This window comes from Arachis stenosperma, chromosome 1 (genome assembly GCF_014773155.1).
Source record: "Arachis stenosperma cultivar V10309 chromosome 1, arast.V10309.gnm1.PFL2, whole genome shotgun sequence".
NCBI classification, from domain to species: domain Eukaryota; kingdom Viridiplantae; phylum Streptophyta; class Magnoliopsida; order Fabales; family Fabaceae; genus Arachis; species Arachis stenosperma.
In genome coordinates this window covers 119,768,135-119,783,283 of record NC_080377.1, presented here as the reverse complement: position 1 = coordinate 119,783,283, position 15,149 = coordinate 119,768,135, and positions in this window count along the sequence as shown.

Below are 15,149 nucleotides of genomic sequence, written 5' to 3'. Positions count from 1 at the left end.
AATAAAACAAAAGGAAAATAAAATAAAAATTCAAAAATTAAAAGAAAGTAAGATCAAAGCAAATTGAAAATTGAATCAATTAGTTAATTAAAAAGATTTTGAGATTAGCAATTAGAAAGATATGGTTGAAAAATTTTTATGAAACAGATTTGATTTTTGAAAAGAGGAAAGAGAAAAACAACAAAATGACACCAAACTTAGAATTTTTACGGATCAAAGAGGGACTAAAGACATGCAAATTCGAAAATTAGAAGAAAAACAAAAGCATGCAATTGACACCAAACTTAAAATATGAAACTAGACTCAACTAAAAGACTCTAAACCAATAAAAATAAAACAGTCCTAATCTAAGCAACAAGATAGGCCGTCAGTTGTCCAAACTCGAACAATCCCCGGCAACGGCGCCAAAAACTTGGTATACTTCATAAGCAAAGTCTTACAGGATGCAGAAGCTCGCTATTCACGCTTAGAAAAGCTAGCTTTCGCACTCCTTACAGCCTCCCGGCGCCTACGGCAATACTTCCAAGCTCACCCCGTGATGGTCCGAACCGACCAGGCGGTCAAACAAGTATTACAGAAACCCGACCTAGCAGAAAGAATGCTAGCATGGTCCATCGAGTTATCCCAATTCCAGATCAAGTTCGAACTCTGGAACGCTATCAAAGCACAAGTCTTGACCGATTTCATCGCCGAAATGACTCCGGGAAAGCTCACCCCCGAACCATGGAAACTGCACGTCGACGGCTCGTCAAACTCCACTCACGGAGGCGCCGGAATCATACTCGAAAACCAAAACGGGATCACAATTGAACAGTCAGTACGATACGAATTCCCAGTATCAAATAACCAAGCAGAATACGAAGCCCTCTTAGCAGGCCTGACCCTAGCCCAGGAAGTCGGGGCAAAGGCCCTAGAGGTAAACACCGATTCCCAGGTAGTCAGTTCCCAAATCAACGGAAGCTACCAGGCACGAGATCCCTGGTGCACGAAATTGCAATCACACTTTTGCAATCCCGCACAACTGACCAGCAAGTGCACTAGGTCGTCCAAGTAATACCTTACGTGAGTAAGGGTCGATCCCACGGAGATTGTCGGCTTGAAGCAAGCTATGGTTATCTTGTAAATCTTAGTCAGGATATCAGAAATTATCAGGATTGATTGTGAAAAGCAAAAGAACATGAAATAAGTACTTGTTTTGCAGTAATGGGGAACAGGTTGAGGTTTTGGAGATGCTCCATCTTCTGAATCTCTGCTTTCCTACTGTCTCCTTCTTCAAGCACGCAAGACTCCTTCCATGGCAAGCTGTATGCAAGGGTTTCACCGTTGTCAGTGGCTACCTCCCATCCTCTCAGTGGAAATGTTCAACGCACCCTGTCACGGCACGACTATCCATCTGTCGGTTCTCAATCAGGCCGGAATAGAATCCAATGATTCTTTTGCGTCTGTCACTAACGCCCCGCCCTCAGGAGTTTGAAGCTCATCACAGTCATTCAATCATTGAATCCTACTCAGAATACCACAGACAAGGTTTAGACCTTCCGGATTCTCTTGAATGCCGCCATCAGTTCTAGCTTATACCACAAAGATTCTGATTAAGGAATCCAAGAGATATCTACTCAATCTAAAGTAGAACGGAGGTGGTTGTCAGGCACGCGTTCATAGTTGAGAATATGATGAGTGTCACGGGTCATCACATTCATCCGGGTTAAGAACAAGTGATATCTTAGAACGGAAGCAAGCATGATTGAATAAGAAACAGTAGTAATTGCATTAATCCATCAAGACACAGCAGAGCTCCTCACCCCCAACCATGGGGTTTAGAGACTCATGCCGTGGAAGGTACACAAAGAAACGTGTAAAGTGTCATGAGGTACAGATACAATGTCAAAAGATCCTATTAATAGTGAACTAGTAACCTAAGGTATACAGAAATGAGTAAATGACGTAAAAATTCACTTCTGGGTCCACTTAGTGTGTGCTTGGGCTGAGCATTGAAGCTTTCATGTGTAGAGACCTTTTCTGGAGTTAAACGCCAGCTTTCATGCCAGTTTGGGCGTTTAACTCCAATTTTTATGCCAGTTCCAGCGTTAAACGCTGGAAATTCTGAGGCTAATTTGCAACGCCGGTTTGGGCCATCAAATCTCGGGCAAAGTATGGACTATTATACATTGCTGGAAAGCCCAGGATGTCTACTTTCCAGCGCCATTGAGAGCGCGCCAATTGGGCTTCTGTAGCTCCAGAAAATCCACTTCGAGTGCAGGGAGGTCAGAATCCAACAGCATCTGCAGTCCTTTTCAGTCTCTAAATCAGATTTTTGCTCAGGACCCTCAATTTCAGCCAGAAAATACCTGAAATCACAGAAAAACACACAAACTCATAGTAAAGTCCAGAAAAGCGATTTTTAACTAAAAACTAATAAAAGTATACTAAAAACTAACTAAATCATACTAAAAACATACTAAAAACAATGCCAAAAAGCGTATAAATTATCCGCTCATCAATCCCCTGCTCCAACAATACCTCACCAAGGTAAACAAACTGAAAGAAGGGCTCGAGAGCATTACCATACAACATGTCCCCAGGGAACGAAACGCTAGGGCAGACTTACTTTCCAAGCTAGCCAGTACCAAACCGGGACACGGTAACAAATCGCTAATATAGGAGGTCGTTAGGTCGCCTTCTGTGTCAACAACAATCAACGCTCATCTAACATCCTCAAACCGGGAATCCTGGATGCACCCTATCCTACAGTACCTCCTCGACGGAACCTTGCCGCCAGACCCAAAAGAGGGAAAGCGAATAAAAAGGGAAGCCGCCAACTATACCATCGTAGCAGGACAACTATACAAACGTAGATTCTCGCAACCCCTACTCAAATGTGTCGAACCCGGGGACACGGAGTACATACTCTGCGAAATCCACGAAGGCTGCTGTGGTCACCACGTCGGAGGAAAAACATTAGCCCAAAAAATCATCAGGGCTGGCTACTTCTGGCCCACAATCATTCGAGACTCCATACAACTAGTAAAAAGCTGTGACAAATGCCAAAGACACGCCAATATCCACCAAGCCGCCCCACACCAGCTCAGCACCATATCGGCAGAACGGCCGTTCAGCACTTGGGGGATCGACCTCGTCGGGCCCTTCCCTACAGCTCCCGGCCAACTAAGATATCTCATTGTCGCCATAGATTATTACACCAAATGGATCGAGGCCGAACCTCTGGCCTCCATAAAGGCGACCCAGTGTCGGAAATTCGTTTGGCGACAGATCATCGCCCGATTCGGAATCCCTGAGGTCGTCATCTCGGACAACGGAACCCAGTTTACTGACAAAAAATTCTGAGAGTTCTTAGAAGGATTACACATATCCCATCGCTTCAGCTCAGTAGAACACCCTCAAACAAACGGACAGGTGGAATCCGCAAACAAAATAATCGTTAAAGGACTCAAGAAACGGCTCGACGAAGCCAAAGGACTATGGGCAGACGAATTAGGGTCAATTCTATGGTCGTACCGAACAACACCCCAAACGACCACGGGGGAAACGCCTTTTCGATTAACATACGGCGTGGAAGCAGTCATCCCAGTTGAAATCGGGGACCCCAGCCCCAGGAAAACGGTCGGAGGTAACGACGAAGAAGCAGAACGAGACCTCATTGACGAAGAAAGAAGCATAGCTCACGTAAAAGAGTTAGCACTCAAACAAAGAATCAGCCTAAGATACAATCACGGCGTTATCCGACGAGAATTTGCGGCTGACGACCTCGTCCTACGACGAAACGATATCGGTCCCCCGACTCCAGGAGAAGGAAAGCTCACCCCCAACTGGGAAGGACCATACAGAATCAAGGCCGTAATCGGAAAAGGAGCGTATAAACTCGAACGGCTCAACGGCGACGAAGTCCCGATGACCTGGAACGCAGCCAACTTGCGACGATACTACGCCTAGACCGACCTAAATAGGTCGCCCCTTTATTTTCCTTTCTATTTTTATCCTGTATTTATATTTTTTCTCGGGTACTCTTTCCCGCCGTTAACGGAGGGTTTTAACGAGGCCCAACCATTCAATAAAAATTCCATTAAAAGCTATTTCCACTTTTCTACACATCCCAAAAACGGAACGAAGACACGGCCACGACTGGAGGACTGATCACCCCCCAGGCCCAACACACGGATATCCATAAAAACCCGACCAAACGACGGTCCGAGGAAACGAAAAATAAACGCGGAATAGCTCGAAACATAAGGCCCGAACGGCCGAAAAAACCATAATACAGATCATATAAAAGGCCCGGACGGCCGAAAATACCATAAAACGGTTCCTAAAGTCACGGCCCTTGGCCATCCAAAATATTCAGAAACAAACAAAGTTCAAAATAAAAATTACAAGAGATAAAAAGCTACTCAAGGTCAACAATCTGACCATCACGGACGACCCTGAACGCTCCCATCACGGACACGTCCACGCCCGGAGCCAGCACCAAGGCCTGTGCCTTCATCGTCTCCTCGGTAGCAGTAATCGCACCTTTAGCGTCAGCCAACAGCTCCGTTTTCTCCCTCTTCAAGGCAGCAACCTCGGCCTTCAGTGCCTCCGACTCAGCGAGAAGCACGGCGGATTGAGAACCCGCATCTGAAGTCCGCTGCCGCTCCTCTGCCAATTGAGAAAGAAGCGAAGTCTCAACACCGGCAAGTCGGAGAATCTCCGCCCCGGCTTCCTCAAAAGACTTCATCGCCCTCTCCTTCGCAGCATTGGTAGCCTCAAGCTCCTCCTTCAGCTTAGCCACCTCAGCCTGGGACTGACGGAGCTTCTTATCCAACAAACCAACCTGAGCCATCACGGGCTCGGCTTTCCGAACAACAACGGCAGATCGGAGAAGGGCACGATACACCGACTTGGCCTGGAAAGAGACATCACAGCCATCAAAGAATGGCTCCGTACCAGGCATTAAGTGATGATCAATAAATCCTGGGGCATCAAAACGTCGGTCCATCACACTGGGTACCAAGCCCTCGTCTTCAAAAGTCTCGCTGCTCGGCTCCTCAGGTCTCCTCCTCTTCCGAGAAGCCTCGGCAGCCGTCACCACGACGACTTCAGGCGAGCTCGCAGGATGGGGAGGAGCCTGAGCACTGGTACGCGCTCCCGAGGAAACCACCTCCTGAGAAACAGCCTGAGAATCCACGGCCGGATTCGAAACAGGAGTAGCCGGAGACGACGACCCCTCCTCCCGGACCAACGCTGCCTTCAGCCTCGCCAAAGAAGTCAACCCACCGGCCATCTCAACTGAAAAGAAGCCAGAGAAAAATCTTGTCAAAAAAAAAAGATGGGGCAAAGCACACACCAATATACGTCCGACAAGCCTCGGGATCCCCCATAACATCTCGAGGATTCAACGGACGCTCGCCGAACAAATGCCACAAAACGCTGGCAATGTCCTTATCCTCCCGAGATAAATCACCATAAGTAACCTTAGTCAGAACCGACGGGCCAGCACCGAAGTTCCAATACGTCGGAAATCGGCGCTCGCCCTCCAATGTCAGCCAAAACGGACGATGCCCCTGAACAGGACGTACCTTAAAATACTCCCACTTAAAACCATGAAAAGAATCCTCAAACAACCCAAAAATCCGACGATGAGGTTGAGCACGGAAAGACATATATCATTTCTTATGCTTCCCCTCCTTAGACGGAAGAGTACATAAGAAAAGAAAAAGAAAGACAGGAACAGAAGCCGGAAGATCGAGATACCGGCACACCAGTTCAAATGTCCGCACGGCAACCCAACTGTTCGGATGAAGCTGAGACGGCACCACGGAACACCGACTCAGCAAATCTTGAACAAACGGCGAAAAAGGGAACCGCACGCTGGTGGACGAAATTGTGATCATTCTTGTATCATTTGTGATCAATGTTCTAATTGTGGCTCTTGTTAAATTCACAACTCCGTTCAACTAACCAGCAAGTGTACTGGGTCGTCCAAGTAATAAACCTTACGTGAGTAAGGGTCGAATCCACAGAGATTGTTGGTATGAAGCAAGCTATGGTCACCTTGCAAATCTCAGTTAGGCAGATTAAAGGGTAATTGTGATTATTGGAATAAATTATAAAATAAAAAGAAAATACATAATAAAAGGGATAGAATACTTATGCAGATTCATTGGTAGGAATTTCAGATAAGTGAATGGAGATGCTGTAGAGCTCAAGGACGCCTGCTCTCCTACTGCTTCTACTCAATCCTTCTTACTCCTTTCCATGGCAAGCTGTGTATAGGGGTTCACCATCAGCGGTGGCTACTTTCAATCCTCTCGGGAAAATATCCTATGCGGCTATCACTCGCACAGCTAATCAGTCTGGAGGCATCACCCATGGTTGATGGCTACATCCCATCCTCGCAGTGAAAACTAATGCTCACGCACTCTGTCACAGTACGGCTAATCACTGGTTGGTTCCCGCGCCTACTGGAATAGAATCCCTTGATTCTTTTGCGTCTGTCACTAACGCCCAGCACTTGCAAGTTTGAAGCACGTCACAGTCATTCATTACCGGAATCCTACTCGGAATACCACAGACAAGGTTAGACTTTCCGGATTCCCAGGATCTTACTCGGAATACCACAGACAAGGTGAGACTTTCCGGATCCTCATAAATGCCGCCATCTATCTAGCTTATACCACGAAGATTCTGTTGGGGAATCTAAGAGATACACATTCAAGCTCTGTTGCATGTAGAACGGAAGTGGTTGTCAATCACGCGCATTCATAAGTGAGAATGATAATGAGGGTTATTTACTCATCACATTCATCATGTTCTTGGGTGCGAATGAATATCTTGGAATAAGAATAAGAGAGATTTGAATAAAAGAAAATAGAACTTCATTAATACTTGAGGTACAGCAGAGCTCCACACCCTTAATCTATGGTGTGCAGAAACTCCACCGTTGAAAATACATAAGTGAAAGAGGTTCAGGCATGGCCGAATGGCCAGCCCCCTAAAACGTGATCAATAGTCTCTTAGGATGAAGAATAAAACAAAACTGAGACCAAAGATGTCTAATACAATAGTAAGAGGTCCTATATATACTAGACTAGCTACTAGGGTTTACATGAGTAAGTATTTGATGCATAAATCCACTTCCGGGGCCCACTTGGTGTGTGCTTGGGCTGAGCTTGATCTATCCACGAGCTGAGGCTTCTCTTGGAGTTGAACTTCGAGTTATGACGTGTTTTGGGCGTTCAACTCCGGATCATGACGTTTTTCTGGCGTTTAACTCCAGACAGCAGCATGTACTTGGCGTTCAACGCCAAGTTACGTCGTCATTCTTCGAATAAAGTATGGACTATTATATATTGCTGGAAAGCCCTGGATGTCTACTTTCCAACGCCGTTGAGAGCGCGCCATTTGGAGTTCTGTAGCTCCAGAAAATCCATTTCGAGTGCAGGGAGGTCAGAATCCAACAGCATCAGCAGTCCTTTTGTCAGCCTTTTTCAGAGTTTTGCTCAAATCCCTCAATTTCAGTCAGAATTTACCTGAAATCACAGAAAAACACACAAACTCATAGTGAAGTCCAGAAATGTGAATTTAACATAAAAACTAATGAAAACATCCCTAAAAGTAGCTTGAACTTACTAAAAACTATCTAAAAACAATGCCAAAAAGCGTATAAATTATCCGCTCATCATAACACCAAACTTAAATTGTTGCTTGTCCCCAAGCAACTGAAAATCAAATAGGATAAAAAGAAGAGAATATACTATAAAGTCCAAAATATCACTGAATATTAATTTAATTACATGAGCGGGACTTGTAGCTTTTTGCTTCTGAACAGTTTTGGCATCTCACTTTTTCCTTTGAAGTTCAGAGTGATTGGCATCTCTAGGAACTTAGAATTTTGGATAGTGTTATTGACTTTCCTAGTTAAGCATGTTGATTCTTGAACACAGCTACTTATGAGTCTTGGCCGTGGCCCTAAGCACTTTGTTTTCCAGTATTACCACCGGATACATAAATGCCACAGACACATAACTGGGTGAACCTTTTCAGATTGTGACTTAGCTTTGCTAAAGTCCCCAGTTAGTGGTGTCCAGAGCTCTTAAGCACACTCTTTTGCCTTGGATCACGACTTTAACCACTTAGTCTCAAGCTTTTTGCTTGGACCTTCATGACACAAGCACATGGTTAGGGACAGCTTGATTTAGCCGCTTAGGCCTGGATTTATTTCCTTAGGCCCTCCTATCCATTGATGCTCAAAGCCTTGGATCCTTTTTACCCTTGCCTTTTGGTTTTAAGGGCTATTGGCTTTTTCTACTGCTTCTTTTTCTATATACTCTTTTTAGCCTTTTTTTTTTCACTGCTTTTTCTTGCTTCAAGAATCAATTTCATGAATTTTTCAGATCATCAATAACATTTCTCTTTGTTCATCATTCTTTCAAGAACCAACAATTTTAACACTCATAAACAACAATATCAAAAGACATATGCACTGTTCAAGCATTCATTCAGAAAACAAAAGTATTGTCACCACATCAATATAATTAAACTAAATTCAATAATAATTTCGAAAATCATGTACTTCTTGTTCTTTTGAATTAAAACATTTTTCTTTTAAGAGAGGTGAAGGATTAATGGAATTTATTCATAGCTTTAAGGCATGGTTACATACTAATGATCATGAAGTAGAGACACAAAACATAACTTAAACATAACATTAAAAACCGAAACAGAAAGAAATAAAGAACAAGGAATGAATCCACCTTTAGTGGCGTCTTCTTCTTGAAGGACCAATGATGTTCTTCAACTCTTCTATGTCCCTTCCTTGCCTTTGTTGCTCCTCCCTCATTGCTCTTTGATCTTCTCTTATTTCTTGGAGAATGATGGAGTGCTCATGATGTTCCACCCTTAGTTGTTCAACATTATGGCTCAAATCTTCTAAGGAGGTGTTGAGTTGCTCCCAATAGTTGTTGGGAGGAAAGTGCATCCTTTGAGGCATTTGTTGATGATGCACTTCCTCATGTTCTTCTTGATTTGCAGCCACATGTTCTACCACTGAGCTATGACGGCTTATATTTTTGTCTTTCCATCTCCCATGACTCAGAGGTGGAAGCTTTTTTGTCTTCCCTTTGAGGTTTCTCTGGCTTTAGGTGCCATTAATGGTAATGGAAAAGCAAAAAAGCTATGCTTTTACCACACCAAACTTAAAATATTGCTCGCCCTCGAGCAAGAAAAGAAAGAAGAGAAGAAGAAGAAGAAGAAAATGGAGGAGAGTGAGGGGAGATGGGTTTGGCTATATGGGTGGGATTGGGTGGGAAGGAGAAGTTGAATTGTAAAGGTAGGTGGGGTGTATGGGTGGGAGTGGATGGTGAATGAAAAACAGAAGGGATGACCATGAATGGAGAGAGAGAGGGCGAGGTAGGTGGGGATCCTGTGAGGTTCACAGATCCTGAGGTGATCCTGTGGGGTCCACAGATCCTGAGGTGTCAAGGAATTCCATCCCTGCACCAAATAGGCATGTAAAATGCCTTTGCACACCATTCTGGCGTTTAAACGCCCATTGGTGCATGTTCTGGGCGTTCAACGCCCATGTAATGCATGTTTCTGGCGTTGAACGCCAGTTTCATGCTTGTTCCTGGCGTTCAGCGCCAGTTTGTCCTCTCTGTGCACCATCCTGGCATTTAACGCCAGGTTGTTGCTTGTTTTGGGCGTTCAGCGCCAGAATGGTGCTCTGTTCTGGCGTTGAACGCCGGCCAGATGCACCTTACTGGCGTTGAACGCCAGTCTGCGCTGCCTCCAGGGTGAAAAATTTTTTTCTTCTGTTTTTGACTCTGTTTTTAATTTTTTTTTATTTTTTTCGTGACTCCTCATGATCATGTACCTAATAAAACACAAAAATAAAATAAAATTAGATAAATAAAATTGGGTTGCCTCCCAACAAGCGCTTCTTTAATGTCAATAGCTTGACAGTGGCTCTCATGGAGCCACATGGTGATCAGGTCAATTTAGTGTGTAGTCCCAACACCAAACTTAGAGTTTGGATATGGGGTTTGAACACCAAACTTAGAGTTTGGTTGTGGCTTCACAACACCAAACTTAGAGTTTGACTGTGTGGCCTCTTCTTGACTCTGAACTGAGAGAAGCTCTTCATGCTTACTCTCTTTTGTCACAGAGGGATGGCCATGTGCCTGAAACACAAGGTAGTCCCCATTCAATTGAAGGACTAACTCACCTCTGTTGACATCTATCACAGCTCCTGCTGTGGCTAGGAAAGGTCTTCCTAGGATGATGCATTCATCATCTTCCTTCCTAGTGTCTAGGATTATGAAATCAGTGGGGATGTAAAGGCCTTCAACCCTTACTAGCACGTCCTCCATTATTCCATAAGCTTGTCTTATGGACTTATCTGCCAGTTGTAATGAGAACAAGGCAGGTTGTACCTCAATGATCCCCAGCTTCTCCATTACAGAGAGTGGCATAAGATTTATCCCTGACCCAAGATCACATAGAGCTTTTTCAAATCTCATGGTGCCAATGGTGCAAGGTATTAAGAACTTGCCAGGATCTTGTTTCTTTTGAGGTAGAGTTCTCTGAATCCAAGTATCTAGTTCACTAATGAGCAAGGGAGGTTCACTTTCCCAAGTCTCATTACCAAACAGCTTGGCATTCAGTTTCATGATAGCTCCTAAGTATTGAGCAACTTGCTCTCCAGTCACATCTTCATTCTCTTCAGAGGATGAATATTCTTCAGAGCTCATGAATGGCAGAAGGAGATTTAAAGGAATCTCTATGGTCTCTAGATGAGCCTCAGATTCCTCAGGATCCTTAATAAGAAACTCCTTCTTGCTTGAGGAACGTCCCAGGAGGTCTTCCTCACTAGGATTTTCGTCCTCCTCCTCCTTTGTGCATTCGGCCATATTGACTATGTCAATGGCCTTGCACTCTCCTTTTGGATTTTCTTCTGTATTGCTTGGGGGAATACTGGGAGGAGTTTCAATAACTTTCTTACTCAGCTGGCCCACTTGTGCCTCCAGATTTCTAATGGAGGATCTTGTTTCATTCATGAAACTGAAAGTGGCCTTTGACAGATCAGAGACTATATTGGCTAAATTAGAATTGTTTTGTTCAGAATTCTCTGTCTGTTGCTGAGAAGATGATGGATATGGCTTACTATTGTTCAGCCTATTGCGTCCACCATTGTTAAAGCCTTGTTGAGGCTTTTGTTGATCCTTCCATGAGAAATTTGGATGATTTCTCCATGATGAGTTATAGGTGTTTCCATAAGGTTCACCCATGTAATTAACCTCTGCCATGGAAGGGTTCTCAGGATCATAAGCTTCTTCAGAAGCTGCCTCTCTATTACTGTTGGATGCATGTTGCAATCCATTCAGATTTTGAGAGATCATATTGACCTGTTGAGTCAACATTTTGTTCTGAGCCAATATGGCATTCAGAGCATCAATTTCAAGAACTCCTTTCTTCTGAGGTACCCCATTGTTCACGGAATTCCTCTTAGAAGTGTACATGAACTGGTTATTTGCAACCATGTCAATGAGTTCTTGAGCCTCTTCAGGCGTTTTCTTCAGGTGAATAGATCCACCTGCAGAATGATCCAATGACATTTTCGAAAATTCAGAGAGACCATAAAAGAATATATCTAATATGGTCCATTCTGAAAACATGTCAGATGGACATCTCTTGGTCAGCTGCTTGTATCTTTCCCAAGCTTCATAGAGGGATTCACCATCTTTTTGTTTGAAGGTTTGAACATCCACTCTCAGCTTGCTCAGCTTTTGAGGAGGAAAGAATTTATCCAAGAAGGCAGTGACCAGCTTATCCCATGAGTCCAGGCTATCCTTGGGTTGTGAATCCAACCATATTCTAGCTCTGTCTCTTACAGCAAAAGGGAAAAGCATGAGTCTGTAGACTTCAGGATCAACTCCATTCGTCTTTACAGTCTCACAGATCTGCAAGAACTCAGTTAAAAACTGATAAGGATCTTCAGATGGAAGTCCATAAAACTTGCAGTTTTGTTGCATTAAAGCAACTAGTTGAGGCTTAAGCTCAAAGTTATTGGCTCCAATGGCAGGAATGGAGATGCTTCTTCCATCAAACTTGGACGTTGGTTTTGTGAAGTCACCAAGCATTCTCCTTGCATTATTATTATTATTTTCTTCTGCCATCTCTTTCTCTTGTTCGAAAATTTCTAGAAGGTCTCTTCTGGATTGTTGTAATTTAGCTTCTCTTAATTTTCTCTTCAGAGTCCTTTCAGGTTCTGGATCAATTTCAACAAGAGTGCCTTTATCCCTGTTCCTGCTCATATGAAAGAGAAGAAAACAAGAAAAGAAGAGGAATCCTCTATGTCACAGTATAGAGATTCCTTTATGTTAGTAGAAAAAGAAAGGGGGTAGAAGAATGAAGAAGGGGGTTCGGTTTTTAGATGAAGAGAGGTGAAGAGAAGTGTTAGTAATTAATTAATTAAATAGAAGAAGAGAAGAAAGGGAGAATTCGAAAATAATTTTTGAAAAAGAGGTTAGTAATTTTCGAAAATCAAAGACAAAATATAATTAAAATTAAAATTTAAAATAAAAAGAGTTTTTGAAAAAGAGAGGGAGAATTTTCGAAAATTAGAGAGGGAAAAGTAGTTAGGTGGTTTTGAAAAAGATAAGAAACAAACAACAAGTTAGTTAGTTGATTGAAAAAGATTTGGAATCAAATTTTGAAAAAGATAAGAAGATAGGAAGTTAGATAAGATATTTTAAAATCAAATTTTGAAAAAGATAAAATTTTGAAAAGGATAAGATAAAAAGATAAGATAAAAATTTTAAGAAAAAGATATTTTGAAAAAGATTTAATTTTTAAAAAGACTTAACTAACAAGAAACTATAAGATAAGATTCTAGAATTTAAAGATTGAACCTTTCTTAACAAGAAAGTAACAAACTTCAAATTTTTGAATCAATCACATTAATTATTAGCTAAATTTCGAAAATTTGATGTAAAGATAAGAAAAAGATTTTGAAAATAATTTGAAAAAGATTTTTGAAATTTTCGAAAATTAGAAAAAATGAAAAAGATATAATTTTTTTGAAAAAGATTTTGAAAAGATAAGATTTTTAAAATTGAAATTTTGACTTGACTTGTAAGAAACAACTAACTTTGAAAATTTTTGACCAAGTCAACCCAAAATTTCGAAATTTTGGAGGGAAATAAGGAAAAGATATTTTTTTGATTTTTGAATTTTTAATGATGAGAGAGAAAAACAACAAAAATACTCAATGCATGAAATTTTTAGATCAAAACCATGCATGCATGCAAGAATGCTATGAATGTCAAGATGAACACCAAGAACACCTTGAAGATCATGATGAACATCAAGAACATATTTTTGAAGAATTTTTGATGCAAAGAAAACATGCAAGACACCAAACTTAGAAATCTTTAATGCATGGAAAATATGAATGCAAAAATGCACATGAAAAACAAGAAAAGACACAAAACAAGAAAACATCAAGATCAAACAAGAGGACTTATCAAGAACAACTTGAAGATCATGAAGAACACTATGAATGCATGGAATTTTCGAAAAAAATGCAAGAAAATTTTTTAAAGCATGCAATTGACACCAAACTTAAAAATTGACTCAAGACTCAAACAAGAAACACAAAATATTTTTAGTTTTTATGATTTTCTAAATTTTTTGTATTTTTATTAATTTTTTTTCGAAAATAATGTGAAGAAAAACGAAAAATAAAAGAAAAATTTTGAAAGAGATTTTTGAAAAGAAAATTACCTAATCTGAGCAACAAGATGAACCGTCAGTTGTCCATACTCGAACAATCCCCGGCAACGGCGCCAAAAACTTGGTGGACGAAATTGTGATCATTCTTGTATCATTTGTGATCAATGTTCTAATTGTGGCTCTTGTTAAATTCACAACTCCGTTCAACTAACCAGCAAGTGTACTGGGTCGTCCAAGTAATAAACCTTACGTGAGTAAGGGTCGAATCCACAGAGATTGTTGGTATGAAGCAAGCTATGGTCACCTTGCAAATCTCAGTTAGGCAGATTAAAGGGTAATTGTGATTATTGGAATAAATTATAAAATAAAAAGAAAGTACATAATAAAAGGGATAGAATACTTATGCAGATTCATTGGTAGGAATTTCAGATAAGTGAATGGAGATGCTGTAGAGCTCAAGGACGCCTGCTCTCCTACTGCTTCTACTCAATCCTTCTTACTCCTTTCCATGGCAAGCTGTGTATAGGGGTTCACCATCAGCGGTGGCTACTTTCAATCCTCTCAGGAAAATATCCTATGCGGCTGTCACTCGCACAGCTAATCAGTCTGGAGGCATCACCCATGGTTGATGGCTACATCCCATCCTCGCAGTGAAAACTAATGCTCACGCACTCTGTCACAGTACGGCTAATCACTGGTTGGTTCCCGCGCCTACTGGAATAGAATCCCTTGATTCTTTTGCGTCTGTCACTAACGCCCAGCACTTGCAAGTTTGAAGCACGTCACAGTCATTCATTACCGGAATCCTACTCGGAATACCACAGACAAGGTTAGACTTTCCGGATTCCCAGGATCCTACTCGGAATACCACAGACAAGGTGAGACTTTCCGGATCCTCATAAATGCCGCCATCTATCTAGCTTATACCACGAAGATTCTGTTGGGGAATCTAAGAGATACACATTCAAGCTCTGTTGCATGTAGAACGGAAGTGGTTGTCAATCACGCGCATTCATAAGTGAGAATGATAATGAGGGTTATTTACTCATCACATTCATCATGTTCTTGGGTGCGAATGAATATCTTGGAATAAGAATAAGAGAGATTTGAATAAAAGAAAATAGAACTTCATTAATACTTGAGGTACAGCAGAGCTCCACACCCTTAATCTATGGTGTGCAGAAACTCCACCATTGAAAATACATAAGTGAAAGAGGTTCAGGCATGGCCGAATGGCCAGCCCCCTAAAACGTGATCAATAGTCTCTTAGGATGAAGAATAAAACAAAACTGAGACCAAAGATGTCTAATACAATAGTAAGAGGTCCTATATATACTAGACTAGCTACTAGGGTTTACATGAGTAAGTATTTGATGCATAAATCCACTTCCGGGGCCCACTTGATGTGTGCTTGGGCTGAG